Here is an 18,291-nt window from a genome sequence, read left to right as displayed (position 1 = left end):
TGAAACTTGTAAAAGAAAGAAAGACGTTCAAAATCCATATTACTGTACAAACACTCTATAATCCAGATATGCAAAAGTTTCGTGTACTACTCGAAAACTGTAAATCTCAATTTTTTTTAATGTTACTCAATCTTCTGGAGAAAAAAAAATGCTGCGTCTTACAGAAAACAAATTATATGTATTAAAGTTTAGAAAAAATTTTAACCGTAAAGCGAGAAAAAAATATAATAGTTGTTCCCAAATATTAGGAGAATAAATGAATTGAAATTGTTAAATAGAGGGGAAAAAGTAAGAAGAATATACAAATACCTAACTTAATTCACATCTATATTTATTAAACATTTTCATGTTAGCTTACATAATATACTTATAAAAAACGATAAAAAATGCAAAAGTTTACATTTATAAAAAAAGAAATGGCAAAATAAAAAAAACGCAAGAAATAGAAAAAAATGTCTATCAGAATCACCACTTATAGCTAAATAATAAAAATAGCGAGGAATAAAACAAGAACAACAAATATAGGTATAAAAACGATACTAACAGTATTTCTGAGAGTTATGAATGAAGCAAAAGAGAAAAAGGAATATAAATCGTTTTGAATTCAAAAGCAAAATTTTATTTCTCCACATTATCTGGGAAAAAGTGGAGATAGGAGAATAAAATCATCAGAAATGCTCTTAAAAAATAACGCGTCATAATAAAAACATCGATGGAAACAAAAAATTTCAAAGAAAGAATAGCAGAAAAAAAAACAGTTCTAAAAATCTCAGTTTTTCATATTACCACAATTTTGGGAAAAACTTGCCATAAAAATTCTAGTAGAAACAGTTGGGGAAAAAACCGCTTCATTATATAAACAGACATAATAAAAAAAAAAATTATAGAAAAAGAAAAAAATGGAGAAAAAAAATTCTTAAAACAAAAGTTAAAAGCCGAAAATTTTTGAAAAAAGCGACGATACAAGAAGTATATCAAAAAACACCTAAAAATGCGTCTGAATGAAATCGCCGTTAAAAAAATAATTTAGAATTTAATTCTGATAAAAAAAAAATTGTTTTTAATTCTCAAAAGAACCTTTATCACTGTAAATCTCAGTTTTTCGTATTGCAATAAGTAAGAAAGATAAAAAAAAAATAGTTTTATTCATCATTGAAATCTTATTTAGTAATCTTGTAACTTTTACGAATGAAAGAATGCGTGGGAGGCCGGGATTGCCTGGTTGGTAGAGGAGCATTGGGCGTTGGTCGAGACTTCCCGTGTAGTAAATGGTGACTGGTTCTCGTTAAATCTGTCGGGTCACAAAATCCCCCATGTTTCCATAACAAACCATATTTCTGCTGAAATAGATGGTTCAGGTCAAAATTATGATCTGTGTATGTATGAATGGGTTCATCCTTTAAACGGGCAGTGTCTGAAGTAACCTTCTGGCCATAGATGGAGCAACTGAAAAAGCATACGCTCTGCTTCAAAATTCGCTTGATTTCACCCAGCAGGCTTTCTGGTATAGACAAGTATTTGTGGATGTAACCACATATGCGTAACAACAATATGTGGATGTAAGTTTTGGTAGCATCTTTTCGGCGTAATACAAGAAGTCGAAATCACTGATTTTGGAGAGCATGACGCAATTTTAGAGGAAAAAGGATTTTCAGGTGGCGAATGGCAGGCGTTTGTTTAATCGCCATTTCTTATATAATTAGTCTCCCTGTGGCCGGTGTCAACTGATAATTCATCTTTATGCTCAGATGGCTAACTTCGGTTAACAGAGGTATAGGGAAAAATTTAACGAATATAACAGTTCTTAAATGAAATTTTTCTTCGAACAAATAAATAGAAGTGTCTACATATTCAATATGTGTCTTAAATTTATTAATATTTGAAAAGGTTGATATTTTATTCATATCTTATTGATTACTTTGCATTTTATAGGACAGGATGTTGTCTTTCTGATGAAGAATAGTATTTTGTGATTCATCATAGCTCTGGTAAGAATTATACTCTTGCTCTTCTATACATTTTCGGGCCGTTCAGATATAACGAAAGCACCTAAAGTCGGAAAGGGATTTGCTCACTTTTTCGGGCAAAGTGGGAGGAAGGATATGAGCGATGTCTGATAACAAAAAGTGAAATAAATTCAAGTTCAAATTTACTTATATATCGTAATTTACTTTTGTTATGAATATTTGAAACGCATCATATGTCTAAATAACGTGTAAATTTGGTTAAAGTTGCGACAAGTAAACCATCCGACAGTTCCTTCTGTCTTCAGATTTCTAACTCAGCCCTTATTTATGAGCATTGTTAATATGCGACCCTAAAATCCCATTATTTTTAGCTGGGATCACGATATGCTACAACGGACTAGCGCAGTATTTCCAAAAGTGGGGTACGCGTACCCCTAGGGGTACGGGAACAGTTTATCGGGGGTACGCATTCTTATGCAAAATAATTTGCAACAAACGAAAATTTCAAAAAATTTTATTTAAAAGCAAAGCTAACCATAAAAAATTTACGATTACGTACTTTTCTATTGGCTATTTTTTGCAGAGTTAACAGCTAATAATTAGTGGTATCAACAGCCAGTTGTGATTTTTAACTTTTATGCAATTTTTTATACTAAAAAGTATGCATTAATTTTTTTATAAGTGGTACAGAGCGTTACGAAAAATTTAGAAAGGGTACACAAATATCATAAGTTTGGGAAACACTGAAGAAACGTTTAGAAGTCAAATTCTAATTTGTCGTTTCTAGGTCATAATTTTGTTTGAGTGCGAAATTCAAGATTGAAGTTTCTAAATAATAAACTGGCTGAAATTTGTTTTAGTCAAAACTAATTTTGTGGATGGGCAAACAAAACTTTACGTTTTTCTTATGATTTTCTTGAAAGGAAATTGAAATCTAAACTTGTGGTTTATCGATCAGAAATCAGCTGAGGAGTGTTTTGACCACACCTTTTTTTGTTTTTGCAGTTTTGCAAAATTCAAACTTAACTAATATTTTTTTTATTTATTAATATTTTTTATATCTAAAAAACCTTTTGAACTGATAATAATTTCGTATGAAATCTAATTGTTTCCCATGCATTTAACAAAATATATTGTTTTTATGATGAGATTAAGTTACGTCATAGAATTGATCTGCATTTTGTAATATTTCAACTTCATGCTACATGAAATTTCAGGTTTTTGCAAATATAACGAACGCTTCCAAGCTTATTTTTTCCTTACGAAAGGAGAGGAAAGTAATAAGCAATGCTTAGGAAAGATACTTAATTTCCCTTCATTTTTATAAATTAACATCTTCCTACAATGAGCCAATGTTGTTACCTTGCTGCCGGGCTGACCGTTGGATGTTTTCGTCGTTTTCTACTCCATATGACACAAATGTGGGTTAGTTATATTAAAAAGTCATTCACGAAGGCTAGTTTGTCCGGATATTGGAGCTGACATTGGCTACAGATTCAATGTTCAAAGCCGGCTAGAAAATAAAATGAGCTGATGCTTAAAGGTGTTTTATTGGTCAAAAGTTATCAAAATTTTATTAATTGATTTTCCGTTGCAGCATCATGATTTTCCTTGACAATTTTATTTTATAACAGTCGTTGAACAGCCAACCCAATTTTGGATTTACGACTTCAAATGTTCTACTACGTAGCCTTGTCATTTTGAACCCCAACCAGAAGACACGTGATCAAGTATTTGGAGAAATTTACCTTTATGGAAAACTTTTTTTGATAGAACAATCACGCATTTGCATTAAACTGAGAGAAAACCGAGAATTTACCTGAGAGGAAAACTGAGTCAGATAAACAGCGAAAACCTTCCGCGGTTTATCTGACGGCAAGGGGACTCTAACCCATGATCCGTCTGCCCCTGAGGATATTTTTCGCCAGCACTAGGGTCGATGCAAGCCGGGTGCGGAATTCGAATCGACCAGTCATCGCAGGAATTCGAATCCGTTTCACCTTATTGGAAGGCAAGCACTCTATACCCTGAGCCATCAGGGCATGAAACTATGTCTTCATATTGCCTTTAAATATAGTAATTGTGCAATTTCCTTTCAATTTTTTTTTTACTAGTAACATATTAAAACACAATATGAATAACTGGGGTTGTGAGTAATAATTAAGTATAAAACTATACTTTGTAAGAGTAAAAAGTTGGTAATGTGTAAAAGCCAAGATAAGAAAAAAGAAAATACTTAATAGCTCAGATCTTAGTAATTCTGATCTTAGGGTCCCTACCACCCACTTATCAAAGCAAAAAATTTCAGCTCCCTTTAAAAAAAAATATTCAAGTTCTTTTTTTCAAATTGTTTACTAGTTTCGATACAAAGTTTTTCATACAGTAAAGCGTTATTAACTAATTATCACACATAAACGTTACTAATTAATTTCGTGGATAATTGTAACAAAAAGAGCACAAGAGGTTGTTCTTCAAAAAAAATTTGTTCGAATTCAGAAATTGATCTTAGTCCATTTTGGAAAAAGAAAAAAAAGACCGTATTCCAAAATATTTAAAACAATTGAAGTATCTAGAACGTTTTAGTTTTTATATATTCCTTTTAAGCCATATTGAGAAAATAAACAAATTTGAATTTGAACTTTAATGTAAATAAAAATTGCAATTTCTAATTCTTTTCAAAATAACGTGGTTCTTGCACGATTAAAATTAGCGATTTTTCAACTAACTTTTACAAGATAGAAAATTGTATAATACACATTGATCCATCCACTCCAACAGGAAATAGAAGGCAATTTAATTTTTTTGGGGTCACTGTATTTGCTATTTGGTACATTTTGTGCAAAAACTGCAAAACTAACTCTTTAAAACATTTTTTATTCACTAAAAGTAATATATTCTACAAGCTAAACATATTATTTTTTCACATCTATTCAAGATGATATATTAAAAAAATAACATTTTAAATAAAATACTTTATAATATTAAAACTTTTCTTGTACCCACCTGCGCGTTATGAGAGAAGAAAACACGCTGACCTGGAAGTTTTAAGATTCTTACTGGAAAACCTGGAAAAACCAGGGAAATTTGAAACCTGATTTGAGTGGCCACCCTGTTTTTACCACATTATCAAAAAGTTCAAGTTCTGTTTCTCCTTATTTCAAAATAATTTAACAAAAAAAACTTATTTTTTTAAAAATATATTTCGATAAATTTTATTCTTTGCACTATATGCCATAAACTGAATTGGTATTTTTAAAACATACAAATTTTTCTTTTTGAAAACACAGTTCTATCCTATTTTTTTAATCATGTATGTCTTTTTTCCTTAACAGATTGATGCTATGAAAAAACAGGAAGAAGAACAAGAAATGGAATTAAAAGTTTGTTGTTAAAAATTTAAATTGATTTTGTCAAATATTTAGTCTTTTAATTTGTTAAGATTAATTAGAAATTATTTCAATATATTGATAATAAATTTAGAGTATGTTATTGTTTGAGTAATTAAATTTATGCTTATTTAGATACAAGAAAAGGAACTGAATGAAAAGCGGGTGGAATTGAATGAGTTAAGGAAAAAAGAGTCCCAGATGCAAAAGCAAGCTAAATTCAAGTAAAACTCAACTTGATGCATTGACCTCTTCCTTGCAAAGTAGCAAGAACCCATCAGATAAGCTAAGTAAATAATTTTATATTACTTAATATTGTTTATTAAATTTTAGCTTATTTTTAAAAACACTTGAAATTATAAAAGGCAAATAATCCACTTTAATGTGATAACAATAGTAAATTAAAAACAATGCATGAAAACACAAATGCATCATTCTCGCTTAATCTAACACATATATTTTCTCCATTTCATTTTGTTTATTTGGTTCGAAGATTGAGTTTGAGGCACTGAAATTTATCCACTGTAAAAAACAAAATAAATCTTTATTACTTGTCTCTACTTATTTATTTATTTATTTTTTAAATAAATTTAAAGCTTATTTTATAATTTGTTTTTGTGGAGGAAAAAAACGATATAAACACAGCCTTATTTTATCCTTTTTCTATTTAATTTTTTTCAAAATAAATATAAAGCTTATGTAAGCAATTTAATTTTTTGTATATTTGCTAAAGTGATAATTCACGAAAATTGCACTTATCATATTCCTGCTTTATGCTTTTCAATTATATCCTCTGCTGCATTATTATGTTTTTGAAAATTGAGCTTTGATCTACTTGTTGAAAAAACTTTACAGCTTAAAATATTTACAATTTAATTCGTCTTTGTAGATTTTTTGTTGAAAACAATTAAAGTTGCTTTGTTTGTGTATTTTTGTCTAGATTAAAATTAAAATTGATCAAATACAATGCAGCACAGGTTAATGAGTGAAGCTATCAAGGATATGGATAATCAATTTATTTTTTGTCTCTCTGTTAAAGTGATAATTCACTCAACTACTTAATGACGAACTTGATATCTTAAAATACTTAATTTGACTGTAGATTTTTTTGTTGAAGACAGTTACTTAACTTTCCTTGTTTGTTTTATTTTCTTCTAGATTAAAATTAAAATTGACCAAATACAAGAGCAACATAGGTTAATGAGTAAAGCTATCAAGGATATGAATAATGCGGTTTCTTTTGGTGATTTCCGAAGTATGTCAGACTTTACTTTGAATGGTTTTTCTACACCTAATGATGACATAGTCTATATTTCACCTACTGCAAGTATGCATTTAGTTATGATTAGATTATTTATCACTTAGAAACATTTATTGTGTTTATCTTTTATTCACATTATAAAGGTCCGTGTAAGTTTTAATTATTGTAATTTGTTTACATACATGAAAAAAATTCTAATTTCAACTAATTTCATATATTAAATACAATGCTTACATTTCTGTTCTAATTTTAAGCCATATAATTTTTAAATATAGTTATCAAACATCTAAATGTTAAAGGCAAATGTCTTATTTTTTTAAATATTCTGGGAAAAAATATTTTGATTTTTTTATATTTGTCATGTTTCTTTTTCTGATCATAAGTATTGTTTTTTAAAAGAAAACCTTTATATGTAAAAAAAATATTATGAACAAAAATGAAAATTAATTGTATATAACATATTAAAAAATTTTTTGAAAGGGGTAAATCCATACAGAGTTATTCATATCTATCACATCGATCATAATGCATCAATATTTCTCGATCAATTAATGCCCATCTTCACTGCTGGTGAATAATTGAGCCCCAAATTTTTGTAAAATTTTAGGGGTTCAAAAATTTGATATATACATTTTGATATATGGTATTTTAATTATTCTACTCTTGTGTGTTTCTTTAAAAGACAACACCTTAAAGCGTCTCTTTTATTAATAAGTACTGGTCTCATAACTTAGACCTAATCATATTTAGTTTTGATGGTTGTTTCATTTGTGTTAGATGCAAAATGACCGATTCTAATTCTTCAGCCATTAAGCTTTACATATATTGCAATTCATGAAAAAAATAGTTGGTATTATCGCCTATATGGGCTTTTCTTTTATTTTTAAAAAAAATTTGAAGTTTTTACTTTCTCCTTTACTGAATGCATTGTATCATATTTCATTCAATGCTTTGTGTTACTTTCATAAGTAAGGGGAAAATTTTCTTGCGGACCATTATTAAAAATACACACTAAGTGCAAGTGAAGAAAAAAAATTCCATACTTATTAACATACATACCAATTAACTTTCAAAATTCGGGCTTTTCAGCTTTATTCAATGTTCAATTTTTTTTTCATATTCAAAAGGTAGTTTTCAAGTGTTTACTGTAATCAACTTGAAGAAAATAGTGAATGAACTATGAAGTATTCAATATAATCACTTTACTATTCCACAAATGTGCAAAAACTACCTGACTGCATCAGAGGTATAAAAAATGTGTTTTGTTTCAAAAAGTTAGTTTTCAGTTCATACATCATTTAATCCCTCTTCTAGAAAAAAAAATGGTTTATATTTCTCAGAAAATATTTGTTTACACAATGATGTTTATTAAATTTTATTACTGTTGTTTTTGTTATTGAATTGGCAGATGTTAAATTAATTAGATTATACAAGTCTAAATTTATTACTTTTAAATTTTTTTCTTCATAAAATACATTAAATCGAATTTATACTTTCCAAATCATCGAATTTATGCAACTTTGTGGTAACTTCATTTGTTAGAAATTTGGATACAATTTTTTTTTATAGGTTTAGTTTCTTCACACTACGAATATTAAAATCTGTATGGTTTGTCTAAAAGTATTTTGCAATTATTTTTATATTAGTACTTTGATTCTATATTAGACTGTATGAAACTGTATTTTTTATTTAGCTAGCTAAATAGTTCTTAAAAATGCTTGAAATATTTTTAAGGTTCCAAAAACCTTTGATGAAGTTGAACCAGCTGTAACTACACCTGTCAATGATTTTCAGGTAATCATATTTTCCCATCTATTTCTTTGAAGAGAAAGTTTTAAAACTTTCTTATTACTATTCTCAAAATATGCACCAGGTTAGTGCTCTAAACATGTGGCCCCATGCTCTGTCAAGCATTAAAAGAATTATGTCAACTCTAGCACACTTATAGAATTAATTATTACTCAACATGCAAATATGTGGAAATCAAATTGGAAAATTATTTTGAAATAATAATAATAGTTTTTGATATCTCTCTAAACATGTAGTTATGTTAGTTTGGTTTATTTGGTTGTTATATAAATTATATAAATTCAGATTCAATTTGATTTGGGCGGTTGAAACCAAATTTAATGAAATTAATTAAATTGTAGTTGTTAACAAGTAGTCAAAGAAAATTATATATTTTTCAAAACTAATTAATATAGATTGTTCAATTTGAAGCTTTACTTAATATATTTTTAATTCAATTATATAATATATAGTAGTATTGTTATAATGTATCAACAAACAATAGTCTCTCAGGGAGTTAATAATTTGGCAAATTAAAAAAAATATTGATAAAAACAATAAAATGTTTCAATTTGATACAAAAAAACAAATTGTTTACTCATACCTGTTTTACTCATACTTTTTTTGAAAAAAAAAAAGATTGACTATGGAATAATACATATATATATATATATATATATATATATATATATATATATATATTTGTTTTTGTCTGTTCTCTTTTAAATTGAAATTTCAAACTAAAAAGCAACACATTTTTAAGCCAATCCTCGGAGTAAATATATGCATATCTAAAAGCACATGTTATATGGCATATTTGTAAATTTTAAAAAAGTGTATGATTTTTTTTCCACCTTAAAATAACTTGACAATGGATGTGAACCTGCAGTATGTGAATAGGTTGTTAATGGCTATTGATATTAACAGTTCTATTGCTGACATTTTTATTATGGCTTGGAGACTATAATTTTAATATATATATTTTTAAAGGCTTCTATTATGTCTTATTATTTTATATGAAAATTTTATTTTGTCTTAATATTGTTTTGGAGAATTTTATTTTAACTTATAATTAAATTTTTAATGATCCTTTAAATAAGTTCCTGTATTTATCTTAAAATTGCTGGTGTCTAAACGTCTCATTGATAATAGCAATTTCTATTTGATTCGTTTTTTTTTCAGAGTAATAAAGTTTTAGTTATAAATTATTTCTTTCTTTAAGTTAAAAATGTTGCTCTTTGCTTTTAACTCTAATGATTTTGTTACACTCTTTAAATGATATTTCTTACTATAAATAGTTTTTGCATAATTAAGGTTTTAATTATTATTTTCTGAAGTTTGCTTTTTATTTCATTTAATGAAACTGAATTTATGTATGTTTCAGCTTTATAGTTTCTTTCTCTTAATAATTTTTCAATGATGATAAATTTTTGATTGATAATTAATGCTATTCAGGAATAATATAGTGTCTAGAATAATCTCTTATTTTGTAGATCCTTTTGTTGATACCAATGTTGCAGCTAGTCTTCCTTTCAGTGGAGACCCTTTAGGAAGTGCTTTTAATGTAACCGCATCACAATAAAAAAAAGTGAGAATTTCGATTTGAATATTTTAAACAATTTCTTTTATTTTGATTATTTCAAATTCTTAACAGACAGGTATTAATAATTGGTTGCTATGCAATGCATATTTTAGAACAAGCTTCCCATTTCAGATAGAAATTCTAACTGCTATTTATTTTCAGTCATTTCTGTTGGTTTTAGCTTTTGTTTTTGATAGCAGAAACTTTTACAAATAAAATATTAATTAGTAAAATATTAAGTATTTGAATAAAATTAATATTATTAAATGTTTTTTATCCTTATCGTTTCTCTAAAACAATACAACTTATAGAAAGTGAATTAAATGTTTTATTTTGATAATATTGCATATATTTAGAAACTCTTAATACAATTGATCAAATATGCATTTCAACCAGAATTTACAAATTATTAAATGCTATGAATAATGTTTCTCATGGGAATAAATTATGGAAAAACAGCTATTTGACTCAGTAAATGCATTGACCTTTCATGAAAAAATTTACCTTTCATGCAATAGTTTTTTGAGTGGAGGGCCAAGGGAATTGGACATATCCACAGTTATTTAAAGAAAAGTGTAAACGTTTTGGAGCAGTTTAAAAAAATGTTAAAAGGAATGTGTCAAATCCTCCAGTGGGTTAATGTCAGAATTGGGCAGTTTTAGAGTTCTTGGGGCAGTTGGTCATGATCATCTAGCAATATTGATTTCAGTCCCTCGAAGGTTTTTTGGAGAGATATCGCACGCTTAAATTGCTCTCTAGAGTGTACCAATCATGCTTTATAGAGATCAGATCCGGAGACCTGATTATCAAATCTACTCAACCAAAGTCTGCACTTTTTCAGAAAATTGTCTACCACAGGTGAGCTCTGTGTTGTCATGTGTTACCTTTAAAATGAAAATAGGGATAACCGCACCTCCTCTGAAAAGTCAAACAAAGAGTATCAAGGGTTCTTTTTTATACCTTGTGCTAGTCAAAGTGCTAGTTTGTAAAAGATATAGGGGGTCTGCAGCTGTTCAACATAATGCTTTACTCGGACTACCTACACTAAGCTTCCATAATAGTAAATTTCTTAATCATTACACTGATAACATTAGAGAATAGATAGTGGCGCCTTTGTTCAAAAGTGAAACTCTTTCATATGAAAAGAACCAGTGGTTTGCCAAAACTTCTCAAGTATCTGAGAAAACAACCATTATGTTAGTCCTGTGTTTGCCTTTTAATGGATACAGTTGACCCAAATTTGATTTAGATCCAGATTTGATTTTGAACAGTCAACCTCAAAGAAGTCAGATAGACTGCGATTTTCTGAAAAGTGAAAATATAGACTTAAAAGATTATCCAGCAAAAACTTAAGATCTATGAAATATGTCTGAAATGCTCTGGGAAGAGCAATTAAAACTTGCAGGCACCCTCAGACAACCATCTAGACCCTGAAAATAGTGTTGAATAATTGAGACCAATTTCTACTTAGTTGATTTATTTCCACCGTTTTTGTTTGAGAATGTATTGTATGTCTGTGAGAAAGGCGCCATAGTTTGGAACAATTTTTCATTTGCTCGATTCAGTAGCTCCTGTTTCATACCTTGTGAATGTTCATTAAATATGTATTGTATCAACTTATGTTATTGCATTCATATTTCATAAAGCATTATTATTTTCTTTAAAGAGTGATTCATTCTCTGGAAGTGATCCATTTGGGGGATTTGATACTGCTTCTGCCCCTACTAACCCTAGTAAGTAGTTGTATCAAAATTTATTGCATTTTGACAGATCTGAATCTACTTATTTATTTTTTTGCTTTTTAATTTTGAAAACTCTAGCTTTCCAAGTTCTAACTGTAGGCAAAATTGAGCAAGCCTTTCCCTGCTACTAACTTGTTACCCGTTAAGTAACATTGAGATAAGTTAGTTTTTGCTGCATGGGTAGGAATAGCCTGGTTGGTAGGTTTGTTGGCCTGATGTTCATGAGTTCGAATCCTGCTGGCCAAAGAATCCCCGTGTAATAAATTGTGACTAGGACACTTTAAATTTGTTGGGGTCACAAAGTCCTCCAAGTTCCCGTAACAAATCAATACGTCTGGGAGTACTGAATTGGACATTGATCTTTCTCTGGTTAAGCTCAAAATTATGATATGATGCGTGGAAGAATGAATGGAGTGAGACTGGATCCTCTCTGTAAAACGGACTGTGACGTGTGTATGGCTGAAATTGTACTCTTGAGCATAGATGGCGCCACTGAAAAAACAAGAAATGCACTCTCTGCTTTAAATTAGCTTGGATTCTCATGGCAGGATTGCCGGTATTGGCAAGTGACATTTGTTACAACAACAGTTTTTGTTGCAACAATGCAACCTGTTCAACCTTTTAAACGATTTTCAAAGTTATGCAAATATTTCACTGCCAAAAGCAGTATCTCTATTGTGGGAAAATAGGCTTTCTGTACAGGAAAGCAAACAGATTGGAACCAGAACAGAAATTGATGTTAGCTAAAGGGTTTAAGCTTAGAAAGAGCCATACCTATTACTTAGATGGTTAAAAATTATTTTATTCTAATTATTTTAATAAATGTATTAATACTTATTTCTTGTTTTTAGAAAAAGAGTCTTTTGATCCGTTTGGTTTATCTCAAGCAAATGCTAATCAAGCTCCTTCTATGGTATGTATGTCTTTTTGGTTTTAGTTTGTTTATGGCAGATTTTCATTTGTTCAATGATTTAATTTCACTGGGTCACTGAATTTTCTGAAAATTTTCTTAATAGATACGAGATAAATATTCAGCTTATTAATGGGTAAAACTGCCTGCGCTTATAAATTTTGGTTGTTGTTTAATGTTTGCAACGTTTTCTATTTTTAAAAAATTATAAAAGCAAGGTGGCCACCCACCGTGACATCCTGGAATTATCAGGGAATTTTTTATACTGGGAAAATCAGTGATTTTTTAAGAAAATCTAGAATTTTTTTTTAATTTAAATTATTTTAACATCCGTTACATCCACTTTATTCAGATGGACATTTATCGTCAAACAGCTGAAATATCACCTTAGCTTATATTCAGCTAAGGTAAGGTGAATATAGCTCTCTCCATTATTGCCCCGCTAAACTAGAATACCATATAAAACTTGCCTCCTTGTAGGACTTTTTTGATAAAACTAAAACGCACTTGCGTTACACGGAGAAGAAAACCACTAAAACCTCCCACCATTTTAACCAAATGTAGCAAATTTAAAATTCAGAGACAACGCCAATTCGGTTGCTTTAATCCATCATTGATTTTATTAATTGGTAACAGTCCCCACGACAACATTTTCTCATACCTCAAAGCCATTGGTTTTGATACAACAATATAGATATTTAATAAAAACCAAGTTGTAGGTGCGATATAGCCACAACTGGCTCTTGCGCCAATAACTAAAAACTAACTAACTAACTAACTAAAACCTCCCACAGTTAATCTGGCTGCAATGGCAGAGATGCCAACTTGCTCCGAACAGCAAATATATATTTTAAAGTGGTAGTTTATCAATTGCGATTCTTAGTTTAATAATTTCAATTTAGTAGATTTTTATCCACCACTATTTCTAAATAATTCGTAGGCTTATAAAATTCACCACTTTATTGTGCATTTGTCATGCAATACCTTTTAAAAAGCAAGCGAAAATAGTGAAATATTTGCAAAATTTACTCTGTAGTTATTTACCGCTTTTTTAATTATTTTGGCATGTCCGGAGCAGTTGGCATCTCTGCAATGGGACTCAAACCAGGGTGACCACCCACCTTGAAAACCGGGAATTATCAGGGAATTTTTTTATACTGGAAAAAATCTAGAAAAGTCAGGGAAATTCGGATTAAAACCTGAAAAAATCAGGGAATTCCAAAGAAAAGCTGGAATTATTCTCTTAATTTAAATTATTTTACCATCCATTACATCCACGCTTTTTTAGACGTAAATTTATCGTAAAAAAGTTTAAATATCATCAATTCAGTAATACTTTTCTTGCATTAAAATTCTCTTCATTAAAATTCCTGCGAAACTAGAATACTATTGCAAACTCTTTTGTGTTGGGAAATAAAATGGAGAAATCTTTTTCCTCTTTGGAGATTATGGGACTCTGCAGTTCAAAAAAGACAAAAATGTGGAAGAAAGGATTAGGATATTTGCATCTGTTTATAAAAGTATCGTTTAATTTTTTTTTCTTCTTTAAATCTTCTTTTAATCTGTGGGCTGAATTCATTAATTGTTCAAGTTTGTTCCGGTGCTTTGGCAGTATTTTTTTTCTTTTAACAAAATTATTCAAAATGTTTTAGTATTTTTAATTTTATAAAATTCTTCAAAAAAAAATTTTCATAATTTAATTAGAGATTTTATCTTGCGCACTTTTTCTGAAAGCTTTTGTCCAATGAATTATTTTTTTCTGGATTTCATGATAACTTTCATTTTGATATTTCCGAAATTGTTTCTCCTTTTACCCTGAAAAGCTGCCAAAACCAAGGAATGTATGGAAAACATGTTAAAGGGCATATAAACTTAGAATGGAATTTTTTTTATTTATATTTGTTTGTTAGAAAGAAGGAAAACAAAACTTTGTTTTTCTGTTCTGCACTGTACAGGGACAGGTTTCAAGTTGGGCAACCAGATGACTAAAATTTCAAACTTAATATTAAGAAAAGTAGGTATTATTTCCAAGGTAATAAATTGAAGATTTAGAAATAAAGACTTTTAACTTATAAATATCAGTTTTCAATAAGTCATAGGCTGTTAAATGAAGGGCAACATCACTTGAAATTTTCATCCATGGTAAGAGAATCTGTAACAAAGTACAGTTATTTTTTAAAAGAATTCACACTAACAAGAGAAAATGGAAAGAATAATAATTAAAGTAAACTATAACAGAACAGGTTATCTTGCACAAATATGTAGAAACATTTCTTATTTTGATTTACAAAAAAATTTCTCAAGATATACTTTTGATGTTTCGCGTGTCACACCAAAATACATCATTAATTAAACTGTAGTACTAGGATTTAATATAATAAAATTATTTTTTCTGTTCAAAGCAAGATTTGATAATAATAAATATTTTTATTTTAAATTAATAATTAATTATTCCTACACACCACTCAGGCACCACTGCTTTTCTTTTCATTACATTTGTTTTTTATTTATTTTAATCTTTTATTTCACCTTTTCTTTATAAAATGAAGTAAAATATGAAGAGAAACAATAGAAATATTCCTTAAGGTTAATTTAAAATAATGTATTTCACCTCAGTAGCCTAATTTTTGCAACTATGTTGTACTTTGAGTTATTTATGTTATAACATAAAATTGATCAATGAAGTTTTAATATATTTTTTAATTTAATTTTATTTATTTATTTAAGGTAAGTATCGCAGTTTTAATTTAATTTTATTTATTTATTTAAGATAACTATCTTGGTTTTAATTTTTTTTGTAACAATTTAATTTCATTTAGAACATTTTAAATCAATCATTTTGCTTAGAGCTTGAAAAATGTGTGTATTTAGAGAAAAAATAATTTCAGAACATTCTGTAGTTATTTATTTATTTATTTTGAGTAAAAAAGAGAAATAATTTTGTGGAGAAAAAATATTAAACCTACTTGCATAGCAAACTACAGCAATAACTCACATCCTATTCAATCTTTAGGTAAATGGGATAAAAATTATTAGTTATTTATTGGGCCTGTAATTGGTCAACGAAACTGGAGAAGGGGTATTGAAAAGAGATAAAAATTTATTCGGGAATTCATATAAAAATTTGTTCCAAAAATTTGGTCCATTTTTTGTACGGACATATGTTCTTTCTTGTTCACTGCTAGTTATGCCACTAAATGGAAGTAAAAGGCATATCGGTAAATATTGTCTGCTACAAAAAGATTATTTAACTTTATGCAGGCAATAAATAAAGCTATGATTATAATTTTTCCTGTGGTCCCAGAAAAATTTGTTATAGGGTAATAATACAGTAAAAAATTGTCGTTTTTTTCCTTTTAATGTACAGTGATTATTTTTTTTCAATAGAATTTTTTTTTGTAATATAAAACTAATGAATTTTTCAACTTTTTTTCCCCATATTTAAAAAAAAGTTTTTTATTCCTTGTTTTTTAAAATGATATTGCTTAAATATGAGTTTTATTTATATTGCTGTTAATATATTACACTGATGTTAATATATTACATTGTTGTTAATATACGTTGCATAGCGAAAATGAGTGATTTTTCAACTGACTTTTATAGTGTGGAAAATGTTATAAAACATATTAATCTAACCATTCCAACAGGAAATAGAAGACAATTTAAATTTAAAGAAGCTATTTAATTAAAAAATAATATTTGTAGCATTAAGATTAAAATTAAAGTAATTTTCAGTCATTATAATGGTTAGCATTGTCTTAAATTTCTACCCAATTTGAGTAGTTTTTGTCTGGCACAGAAGTAAAAAATTTCAAATTAATTATGTATCCTATTTCACAAACAACTGCATAGAATTTTTTATTCAAATGTCAGCTTCAAAATTCAGACAAGTTTACATTTAAATTACAAACAAATTCAGAGTTTAGACAATTTGCAAATTAGTAATCATTTTTGCATTTGCGCGATTCACATCTGACAGCAACAATTTAATCCATTTATTTTGAACTTATAATAATCAGTTTTTATAAAACAGATTGTTTTTCGATAAGTTATGATATACTCGTACTAAGTATTTAATGTAAAAGTTTGATTATAAACTTTTGTTTTATAGGATAGTTTTTCTAAGAAATTTATGTGCACTTTTTTCGGACACCATGGTCCAGGTGTAAGAACTAAACTATTTAACTCGTCTAAACTAGGAAACCATGTTAGATTGAAATTTTTAATATATTCTAATTTCCATTAAGAAAGAAAGAAAAAAGAATAAAATTTAAAGAATTTTAACTTGTTTTTATTCTTTAGAATGTACAACAAGAAATTGAAAATTTTTCCTTTACAAATGAGGAATATGTGTAAAAATAATAATTCTAATTTGAAATAAACAATTTTATTTAAACATTTGATTTATGATATTGGTTTAAAGAAAATTATTTCAGTGAATTTTGTAAAGAGCATTGTCTGGATAAAATTAAGTATAAAATGGCTCTATATTGAAAGTAAATAAATGTAAAAATTTATTGGTTTCTAATCACCTGGAATTATTTTCTTTTGCTTAATAAATATATATTAAACAGTACTTATCCAAGGTTGCTTTGGGTCATTGCTATTTGGTACATTTTGTGCAAAAACTATCTAACTCTTAAATTTTTTTTATTCATTAAAAGCGTTATTTTCTGCAAGCTAGACATATTGTTTCCTTCACATCCATTCAAGATGACATATTTAAAAAATAACATTTTAAATAAAATTCTACACTATTATATTGACTAATATTGACACTTTTCTTGTATCTATACTACACTCCAGGAGAAAAGAAAACACACTGACCCGGAAATTGTTAGATTTTTACTGGAAAACCTGGAAAAATCAGGGGAATCTGAAGCCTGATTTGAGTGACCATACTGAATTATTATTGTGAGGGTTTCACCTTCTTAGCTCAATTCATGTCTCTATTTTAGTCTCCTAGAAATTCAAATTTTTCTCTTATCAAAATTGCGCAAAGAGTGACATTCCATATAAGAATAAGATTAATGTAGCTTGTAATATTAACCTGACTTTAACTCTGAAGCTCTTTTTATGTAATTTTCAGTTTAGAAGCATTATTTTTGGCCATTCTCTATATTAAACACTTTTACATGCATTACATGTTTAAAACTATTGGCTTTGCGTGTTTTATTTTTTTTAACATAAATATTTTATTTTTCATATAAAGTGTGCATATTTTCGTGAAACAAGAATTTTTTCCCCATTCATTTAATTATTTTAGCATTTGCGAAAGAATTTAAAAATTATAGCTTTAATTTTCTTTAGTTATAATAAAATATGTTGTTGCATAATTATAATTTATATAAAACAAGATTTTCGTGCTGAAAAACAGTTATAATTTATAGTAAGAATTTGTTGTTTATTTAGGCAGCTTTGTTCATTTTCTTATCTGAGTGAATAAAAATGCAGAAAGGGCAAATTAATGAGGTAAATCATTTGTATATTTATCAATTAATTCATGATTTAAATTACATTTTAAATAATGATCTGTGAATTTATTGTCATTTCATAATGTATTATGTATGGTAATGTATAATGAGAATTGTCTTATTTACATTCATTTAAGAATGTTTTACTTAAACTTAAGGTGTTAAATAATTGCATTCATGC

At 28.1% G+C, this 18,291-nt stretch overlaps 1 protein-coding gene and 1 long non-coding RNA gene across 2 annotated transcripts in view; one reads left to right on the top strand and one right to left on the bottom strand.

Moving 5' to 3' along the window:
- The first annotated feature begins 873 nt into the window (after nt 1-873).
- Nucleotides 874-6,671, top strand: LOC147803210 (uncharacterized). Its single transcript, XR_015429477.1, has 4 exons — nt 874-1,988; nt 5,300-5,347; nt 5,489-5,643; nt 6,512-6,671. It is a non-coding gene; the product is annotated as an uncharacterized LOC147803210 (long non-coding RNA).
- A 4,612-nt stretch (nt 6,672-11,283) lies between these two features.
- LOC147803208 (transformation/transcription domain-associated protein-like) overlaps nt 11,284-18,291 on the bottom strand; it is a 156,411-nt gene continuing 149,403 nt past the window's right edge. The window contains exon 6 of the mRNA XM_087150581.1: nt 11,284-14,788. The gene's annotated coding sequence lies outside the window, so the exon portion shown is untranslated. The remainder of the gene's footprint in view (nt 14,789-18,291) is intronic.

Source organism: Parasteatoda tepidariorum, chromosome 9, assembly GCF_982258835.1.
Source record: "Parasteatoda tepidariorum strain Cologne lab strain chromosome 9, Ptep-v5.0, whole genome shotgun sequence".
NCBI lineage: Eukaryota > Metazoa > Arthropoda > Arachnida > Araneae > Theridiidae > Parasteatoda > Parasteatoda tepidariorum.
This window is presented reverse-complemented; position numbering and strand designations above follow the sequence as displayed.